We start from the raw sequence: 9,155 nt of genomic DNA on the forward strand, positions 1-9,155 counted from the left end.
AAGTAAACTTTTTTTAAAGGAATTTTTCTTGAATTATTCTTATTTTACTTTATTTATTCATTTATATTTGGCCAGAGAGTTATAGAGTGAGATAGAGAAATTGAGAAAGCAAGCTGCCAGGCCCAGGACTCGAACTGTGGCTGGCCATGTGGGAGGCCAGAACCCTTAACCACCATGCCACCTGCCAGCCCCTCAAAGTAAACTTTTGATGGTAAATTTCCACTGGAGCTAGCAGACCTAAGTAGAGGAAACTTGGATAACTTGGGCTTCAATCACTCTGGTTTATGTTGCAACTACTTTTCATCATAAATGAATAAACTCTCATATTTCTGTGAGTTTTATGAACTGTTTTCTTGTAATTGTGATGTCTGGTTCACATATAATTATACATATTTGTGGAGTATTTTTGTGGTGTAAGGTATATTGAAAGCATGTGTACAGTATAATCAAAACAAAAATTATTGTCATATTCATCTTCTTCAGCAATGAACATTACATTATGTCGTGTACTCCAGTGACAGTTCTATTTTTTTTTCGAAATATATATTGAGTTGTAAATGACATTTATACTCTGCTGTAGTATACCATTCCAAACCTATTCTACTTGTTTATATTCATTCTTCTGTCAAAGTTTTTTTCATTAATCTCCCACTCCCTCCAGCCTTTCTTCCATGCAGGGTCTGGAATCTACCATTACTCTCTCTACTCCTATGTAATCAAGACCTTCAGTTTTCACTATGGAGTATGGACATTTAGTATATTTAAATTGAGGATATTAAGTATTTGTTTTTATTGACTGGCTCATTTCACTTTGCATTACATGTATTAGATTTGTCCACTTTGTGTCAAATGACAGAATAATTTTTATAGCTATTTAGTATTCCACTGTATTTACATGCCACATTTTCTTAATCCATTCATCAGGATTTGGGCACACTTAGATTAATTCATATCTTGGCTATTGTGAATAATAGTACAATGAACATAGATGTACAAATATCTTTCTGATAGAGTAATTTACTGTTTTCAGGATAAATACTCAAGAGTGGGTATTTACTAGGTCATAGAGTTTCATTTTTAGATTTTTGAGGAAACTCAATGGTATTTTCCATGGTGGCTATATAATTTATCATTCTACCAGCAACATATGAGGATTCTCTTTTCTCTGCAACCTCACTAGCGCTAGAGCCATTCTGACTGGGGCTTGATGATCTCTCACTGTGGTCTTGATTTACATTTCTCTTGTGATAAGAGATATTGAACTTTGTATAGGTTTTAGTCATTATATATCTTCCTTTATGAGTTGTCTGTTCAGGCCAGTTACCCACTTTTTAACTGATTGCATGTGTGTGTGTGTGTGTGTGCGTGTGTGAGAAAGAGTCGTTTAAGTTCCTTATACAATATATTCTAGTTATCCTTTATCTATAGTTTTCATATAATGTCTCCCATTCTATGGGTTATCTGTTGTTATCTTTGCTGTGCCTAAGCTTTTAGTTTTATGTAATCCTACTTGTTTATTTTTGGTATTGTCTACTCTTTTTTTTTTTTTTTCTTGAGAGGTTTTTGCTATAGGGCGTGTGCACTCACCAGACAGACAGAGAGAGACATAGAGACAGAAAGCGAGAAATCACCCCCCAGTGGGGTTGGTCATGCCGCAATCCCTTCTCCTCCATTCTCCTCTCGGGGTCTTGGGCACACACGTACACGCGCCCGGCGTGACTTTTAAGCCACCGGGTCCAGGACGCGAACCGTGGTCGACTACATGGGAGTCCAGCGACATAGCCATTACACTAACTGCTGGTTCCTGGTGTTGTCTACTCTTCAGGAGTCTTATTTAAGAAATCTTTGTTGGGTCAGTGGGTGGCGTGGTAGTTGGGGTGTTGTGCTCCCACATGGCAGATCACAGTTGGGTCCTGGGCCTGCTGGCTTGGGGGGGTGGGTCATACTGAGCAAGTGTGCATGCATGCCCAGGATCCCAGGAGGAGAATAGAGGAAAGGGAATTGCAATGTGGCCATCCCCCTTTGTTGAGGGAGGTGATTTCTCACTTTCCCTCTCACCACCTCTCTCTCCAGTGAGCACATGTGCCCTATGGCAAAAGCCTTTAAAAATATCTTAGCCTACTCAAAAAAAAATTTTTAATTTAAATTGCAGGGCATATGAACTTGTCAGAGAGATACAGAGAAAGAGAGAAAGAACTCCTAAAGGGGTATGGCCTTGACACAATTTCTTCTCTTACATTTCTCTGTCCCATTGTAATTTGAAGCATTCATTCTCATGTGCCCTACATGCTTTTCAAGCCACCTGGAACTTGTATTTGAATCAGTCAGTCACATAGAGTCCGACTCCCTTAACTTTTAGGTGATGGGGCCAGCACTTTTCTCAAATATTTTGGAATATTTCCCTTGTGTTTTCCTCAAGCAATTTTATAGTTTTAAGTCTTTATCCATTTTGAGTTAATTTTGGTAGATAGTGAGAGATAGGGGTTTAGTTTTATTCCTCTCTCATATTCCCAGAACTATTAGTTGAAAAAACTGTCTTTTCTCCACTAATTACCTTGTAACTTTTGTTAAAAAAAATATCATTTGACTGTATGTTGTTGAATTTATTTATTTAGTTCTGGATTTTCTATTCTATTCCATTGGTCTGTGTGCCTGTTTTTGTACCAGTGCTATGCTGTTTTAGTTATTATAGTTTTATAATATATTTTGAAGTCCAGTAGTGAGATGCCTCCAACTTTATTTTTATTGCATGATATTGCTTTGGAGATATGAGGTCTTTGGTGATTCCAAAAAAGTTTTATGATTTTTTTCCTAGTTACATGAAGAATATCACCGACATTTTGGAAGAAGTTGCACTGAATTTGGAGCCCATTTTGGGAAGTATCAATATTTTAATTATATTGGCTTCCAATCTATAAATAAAGGATGATATTCCAATTTTTTCATATTATTTTCAGTTTTAAAAATATTTTTCATAGTAGAGATCCTTTCATTTTTTGGATAGAATTTCTAGGAAAACTATGACTAAACATATGAGTAGAAGTGAGCTAAGAAAGAGCATTAGTGAAGTAACCTCTGTTTATTTAGACTACAAATATTTCTTAATATACCATGTGTCAATCTTAGTCTTTGAGGATGCAGCAGAATATCAAACATAGCAAATCCTTGTTTTCTAGGTTTAGCATTCTGTTTACAAAGATACCAAAATCAATTAAAATACTACAAGTAATGAGACCAGCAGATGGCATATTGGCTAAGTCACTGGACTCCCATGTAGTAAATTGAGGTTCGAGTCCCGGACCTGGTGGCTTAAACTCATGCTGGACACATCTGCATGTGTGCCCAAGATCCCAAGAGGAGAATGGAGAAGAAAGGACTGTGGCATGGCCTTCCCTTGTGTGGGCGATTTCTTGCTTTCCGTCTCTCTCTTTTTGGTGAGCACACGCGTCCTATAGCAAAAAAACCTCTCAAAACAAAACAAAAAACAAAACAAAATTACAAGTAGATGGTTTTAGTTAAAACCCAGTTTAACTAAAACTGGGTTTGTAGTGCACATTTTGTTTGCCTCCCCAGGAATTTACTTTTCTTCATATAACTCATTTTCTTCTGGGGAAGATAATGTTTCCCCTCTTACTTGGTATGAACCCAATTGCTCTAGAAGTAATGTCATGCCATCTTTTTACAAGTAATCTATTGAGCAATCCAGATCTAAGTAATGAAGTCAGGAACAGTATTATAACACAATTCTAGCCAGTGAAATATGAGGGGAAGATTGATTCCTAGGAGAAAGTCACTAGCAAGAAAATGGCCTCTTTCTTCCCTCGAGATGCTATGAACTGCTGCAGCTATAGCTCTATGTGTCTGAGAGAATCTCAAGAAACAAACCTCTTGCTAGCCATACTGATTTCTACCTGAGTCTCGATATTTCAGTTACATAAGACAATGATCATACTTGTATAAATCAGTCTGATTCTAATTTTTGTTACTCATCTAAAAACAATAAATAAAACCAGAGAAGATCGATGTTTGAAGCATTAGAAAAGAGGGTAGAAGGGTGGTAAACAGGGGACAAGGTAGACTGCTTCAAACTTTTAGAAGCTTGTTTCTGGGGCTTACCAGATAGCCTATTTTTAGGGAGCTAGATCCCACATGGTCATTTCAGTTCAAATCCCAGCCCTGGTAGCTTGAGAAACACAATGGTCATATGTGCCTTCATGCTAAAAAACATCAGCAAGAAGGAGAAATGGAGGAGCAGAATGTAATGTGACCACAACACACTGGGGCTGGGCTGGGCACTTTCTTTCTCTCTCTCTCTCTCTCTCTCTCTCTCTCTCTGACAAGTACGTGCACCCTCTGGCAATATTTTTTTAAAGAAGTTTGTTTCTGAAGAATTATTTAAATTGAGATGAGAAGTCAACCATGATAAGCCCTGAGAGGAGATCCTTCAGTGAAGTGGAAAGAACATTCGCATTGTTCAGCTGAGAATAAGTATGAGATTAGATTTGAGCAGTGTCTTATGCAAAAGGCTTGTGAGTAAGGTGAAATTTCATTCTAAGAGCCACTAAAGCATTTGAAGTTTTGGGATGGCAAACTATTTTTTTCCTTTTGCATAATATTAAATCTGATGTTTTTAGCTACAATTAAAATGTGGTATATAGTTTACAGCAACCACATTTCATTTTACAGCACTAAGAAAACTAAAATGGCATTAACATCATTCTTATGGCATTTAAACTTGTCTTATTTCAAGAAGTATTCAATGGTAGGATTTTTTAGTAGATCATAAAAGCATTCTGTGAGTAAAATCAATAACTAAGAAGTAAAAATGCAAGACAGTATTATTTTAACAAAAAATAGAAACAATTGTGGAAATTTTATTTTAATTATCATAGCAATAAAAATAAATTGGGACAGCTAATAGTGTGGTGGTTAAGGTAGCTGGATCCCACATGGCTAACTGCATGGTTTAAGCCCTAGAATAGATGGCTTGAAAACCACATTGGATGTGTGTCTATCCAAAATCCTAAGAGGAGAAAGGATCGTAGCAGGGCCATACCCCTTCAGGAGGATGCTTTCTCATTTTATCTCTTTCTCTCTCTCTTTCTCTGTCTCTCATGAGCTCACATACCCTAGAGCAAAAACTTTTTAAAAAGTAATATATAAAACTTTAAAATTTTAATGTAGACTAAATGATTGTTTTTCTTTAAAGCTATTCCTTTCAAGACAGGTGTGTACTACAAGTAGGGTAATTGAGATAATTAAGGAGGCATGTTTTAAGAGAAGGAGATAAGTTTACTAGATAAATTTAAAATAGCTTTCTTAAATTTCTACATGGCTACTTTTTAAAAGTTTCTTTCATGAGAGTGAGATATAGAGAGACAAGAATGCTCATCAGGGTCTCATGCTGTAAATGCTCTCTCTGCCCTCATCCACCTTGCCAACTATGCAGGATCATGGGCATATCACCTATAATAGAATGTTGACCAGGGAAATGAACCCATGATTTTCCATACAGATCCAGCTTTACTTGAATGGTGCATTACTCCTGGACTCCCAAGCTGGCCCATGTTGTTATTTTAAAAACAAAACAAACAAACAAAAAAAAAAAAACAAACTTGTACATCAAATTAATTTTTTCATGAACTTTTTGCCTTTTTCTATTTTCTGCATATACAATGTGTGTGTGTGTGTGTGTGTGTGTGTGTGTGTGTAGAAAAAGAGACAGAAACACAGACACCCTCCATAAGGTCTGGTCATACTGCAACCCCCTTCCTCCACTGTTCTAACTTGCTGAATCTTGGGTCATTCAAACTGAGTATACAAAGCATGGTTGCCATGTGGCTTCCAGCACCACAGTTTGGTATGTTATTGTCTGCTCACCACAGCTGAACTTCATATTGCAACTCTTAATGAGCTATATATCATAATGTGTTTTTAAATCATGCATATCTTCATTAAAATATTCACTATAAGTGAATTAATGTAGAAAATTAAAAAAAATATTCACTATAGAAAGATATTAAATTTCAGAAATATTTACCAAATCCCTCTGTGTGCAATGCCCTATGCCAAAGACTTAGGAGCTAAGTACAAAAAATAAGATTCTCTTCCTACCTTCAAATATCATACCACCTCAGAGAGGAGAAAATATATTTCAGACTTAAAAATATAAAATATAATGACAATTTTGAAAGAGGTATAAACAGGGATTGCAGAGATACCACTTTTGCTAGTAAAGAAAAGAATCATGGACGAGAATGTGAGGAGAGTCTTCACACAAAAGCCAGGTGCTCACAGGTGGGGCAGAAGTTCCCAAGTAATTCTGAATTAAATAATACATTTTTTAGTGGGTATAGTGTCTGATAACTCATGTCTGATTTACCAACTGTTAATATTAGCACAACATCCTGTTTAGCCTCATCGAAAGGAGCCATACTTTTCTATATAACTCATGATGGACTGTATGAGGAGACTTCAAAATGTTTGTGGAAAATGGAATTAAGGTACAAATTTATTTTGGTGCAAAAAGTTTTGGAATCCATGCAGGTTGGTTTTTGTTGTTGTGGTGGTTTATAATATGCACTTTTCATGATCTATTTGAAGCTCCCTTGTATACATGAAGCTTAAATACTAGAAACATACTTACTAATGCCAAGAAATTAGCAATATGATAAAAGTCCAAGAAGAGAAGGTTTTGGTGATTTATTGTGCATTTTATTCTTACAGTAATTAAGTGGTAAGAAAGAAGATCACAGACCATGGGTAGCCAGAGAAGCTACAAGGTGTATTATAAAATAATTACAGTTCTAATTCTGCCAACCAATGCCTATATGATCTTGTTGTTTACCACTATGAGCTTTAATTTTAACATTTGTAAAATAAAAATAACATGCATGGGTTTGTTGTAAGAGACACATGAGAAAATGTGTTGAAGTATTTTAGGTTCTAGAATTATTATGTCCAACATAGTAGCCATTAGCCATATGTGGCTATTTAAATTAAATAAAACTTAAAATTAAGGTTTTTAGGCATGCTAGTCACATTCCAAATACTTAATAACCAGGTGGCTAGTGGCTACCATATTGAATCACATGGACATAGAATAGTTCTATCATCACAGGAAGATTTGTGATACAGCACTGCTCTAGAATGTTTTGTTCTTTCTATCTATTTTCATAGTCATAGAAAAAGATGTTCTGGTCAATAAATGAACTCTTTAGATAGAAAATATCTATATAGCTCAATGGCTACTGAGAACTAGTGATTTCAGGGGGGGAAAGAGAAATTAAGATTTTCTACTGACAATTCAGCCTCCAGCCCCCAAACTTGGGTGCAGAGGCAAGGGAGAGACGTTCAGAAGACTCCTCCCTGGCTCCTGAGAACTAATGATTTCACATGACACGCTTGCACGCCGCACAGTTATTTATTTATTTATTTATTTGCTTTTTTGTTTAAAAAAAAATTGGTTGTTTTAGCTTTATCCTTCTTTTTCTTTCTGTTTCTTAGTGTGTTTTTTTTTCTCTCTCTCTCTCTGTTTCCTTTTTCTTTTAACTCATCACTCTGCTCCTCAATCTCCATCCAATGTGTTTTTAGGTGGATCTAAGGGAACCATAGCCAAACATCCAAATACTATTAGGGTTAACATATTCCTCAGTATCCACTGAATCTGCTGCACAAAGAAGAAATCTTCAGTAGTTCTAGGTTCTTCAGATCCTTTTACCTTTTGCATAAAAGTAGTTGTGAATATTTTTTTCTAACTCCTATACCTGAAACCTGCTTAAAAATATGTACACACACACACATATATATATGTGTGTGTGTATATATATATATACATACATATATATATGTATGTATGTGTATGTATATATATATATATATATAGTCAGAAGGTATATCTATGATTTAAGTCTTAACCAATTGATTGAAAGGCTATAAAATTATGTCTGGGAATGAGAATGACACTTAAAGATTAATATTATATAATACATTTGGGACAGCTAAAATGAAAGAAAAGCGATAATAATCAGCATACAAAGTAATGGAACATTAATATTTTAAATATATTGTGACTTAGAGGGAAGCATCCCCAAATGTCATACATGCTTTCAGTGACTGTATCTTTCTTGGTCACGGTTTTGTAATCTGGCTTAAGTAGTAGAGTAGTTCATTGTACAATTAACTTTTAAAAGGATTACATGTACTTAAAAGGTCAAATTTAAAATAATAATAAACAAAGTTGAATAAATAATTCTTTAAAAAAGGAAAGAAGGAAAGAAAAGACCAAGATGTGTGTTACTCATTTGGAGCTATTGTTTCTAGGTGATTATGAAATCAATTTCTAAATAACTTTATTTTTAGTATCATGGACTGCTAACACCAAAAGGGTCATAGACACCATTCGTTTTTGCTCTCCAATTTTAAACAGCAAAGCCTCCTGCTGAGGCTCCTTCCCTATGGCCTCGTTCTTTTTCTATTCATTTTCACACTATTGGCCAAGCAAGGGATCTTTCTAACGCCATCTGCTTAAAGTCTTTTGATGGTTTCTCCTTCCTTAAGGCAGCACTTGCTAGTGTGTTCCATGAACACTTAACTGGTTCAGCCTTTTGTTATTTGCATCATGTGAAAGGGGTTGGACTCCTCAGTTGTGTTTTTGACAAGTTGGGTTCAACGCCATCCACATTACTGGTGCAAGACTTCTCAAACTCTTTAATACACGATGTTGACCAAATTTGTTAAGGCAAAGAAGCTTTTTACTTTTTCTTTCTCAAAGCATCTCCCGAGACTTGTGATTTAAGGGTTACTCTACCCTTTGATACACACTGCTCCGATTAACAAGGTCCATGTTTCTGAGCACATAGTACCATTCCTTTAAAGTTTTATAAGGTCATGCTTAACAAGTCAGGTATAGAAAGCTGAAAATGTTGTTCCCAGATAATGTTTGTGCATTTTTGTAATTTGTAAACTATTTATATTGCTATAAAATGTGAAATGTTATGCTATGAAGTTAAATACTAAAAACAGACTGTCCAAGTTTCTTTTTTGTTGCCCTGAAAATAGCAAAGCCTGAGAAATTAGGACGTTCATTTTATTCACTGAATGTTTTGTTGCAGAATAAGATGGTGAAATTTAAGATTAACACTGAATCATTAATA

Source organism: Tupaia chinensis, unplaced genomic scaffold (genome assembly GCF_000334495.1).
Source record: "Tupaia chinensis unplaced genomic scaffold, TupChi_1.0 Scaffold144474_1, whole genome shotgun sequence".
Classification (NCBI taxonomy): Eukaryota; Metazoa; Chordata; class Mammalia; order Scandentia; family Tupaiidae; genus Tupaia; species Tupaia belangeri.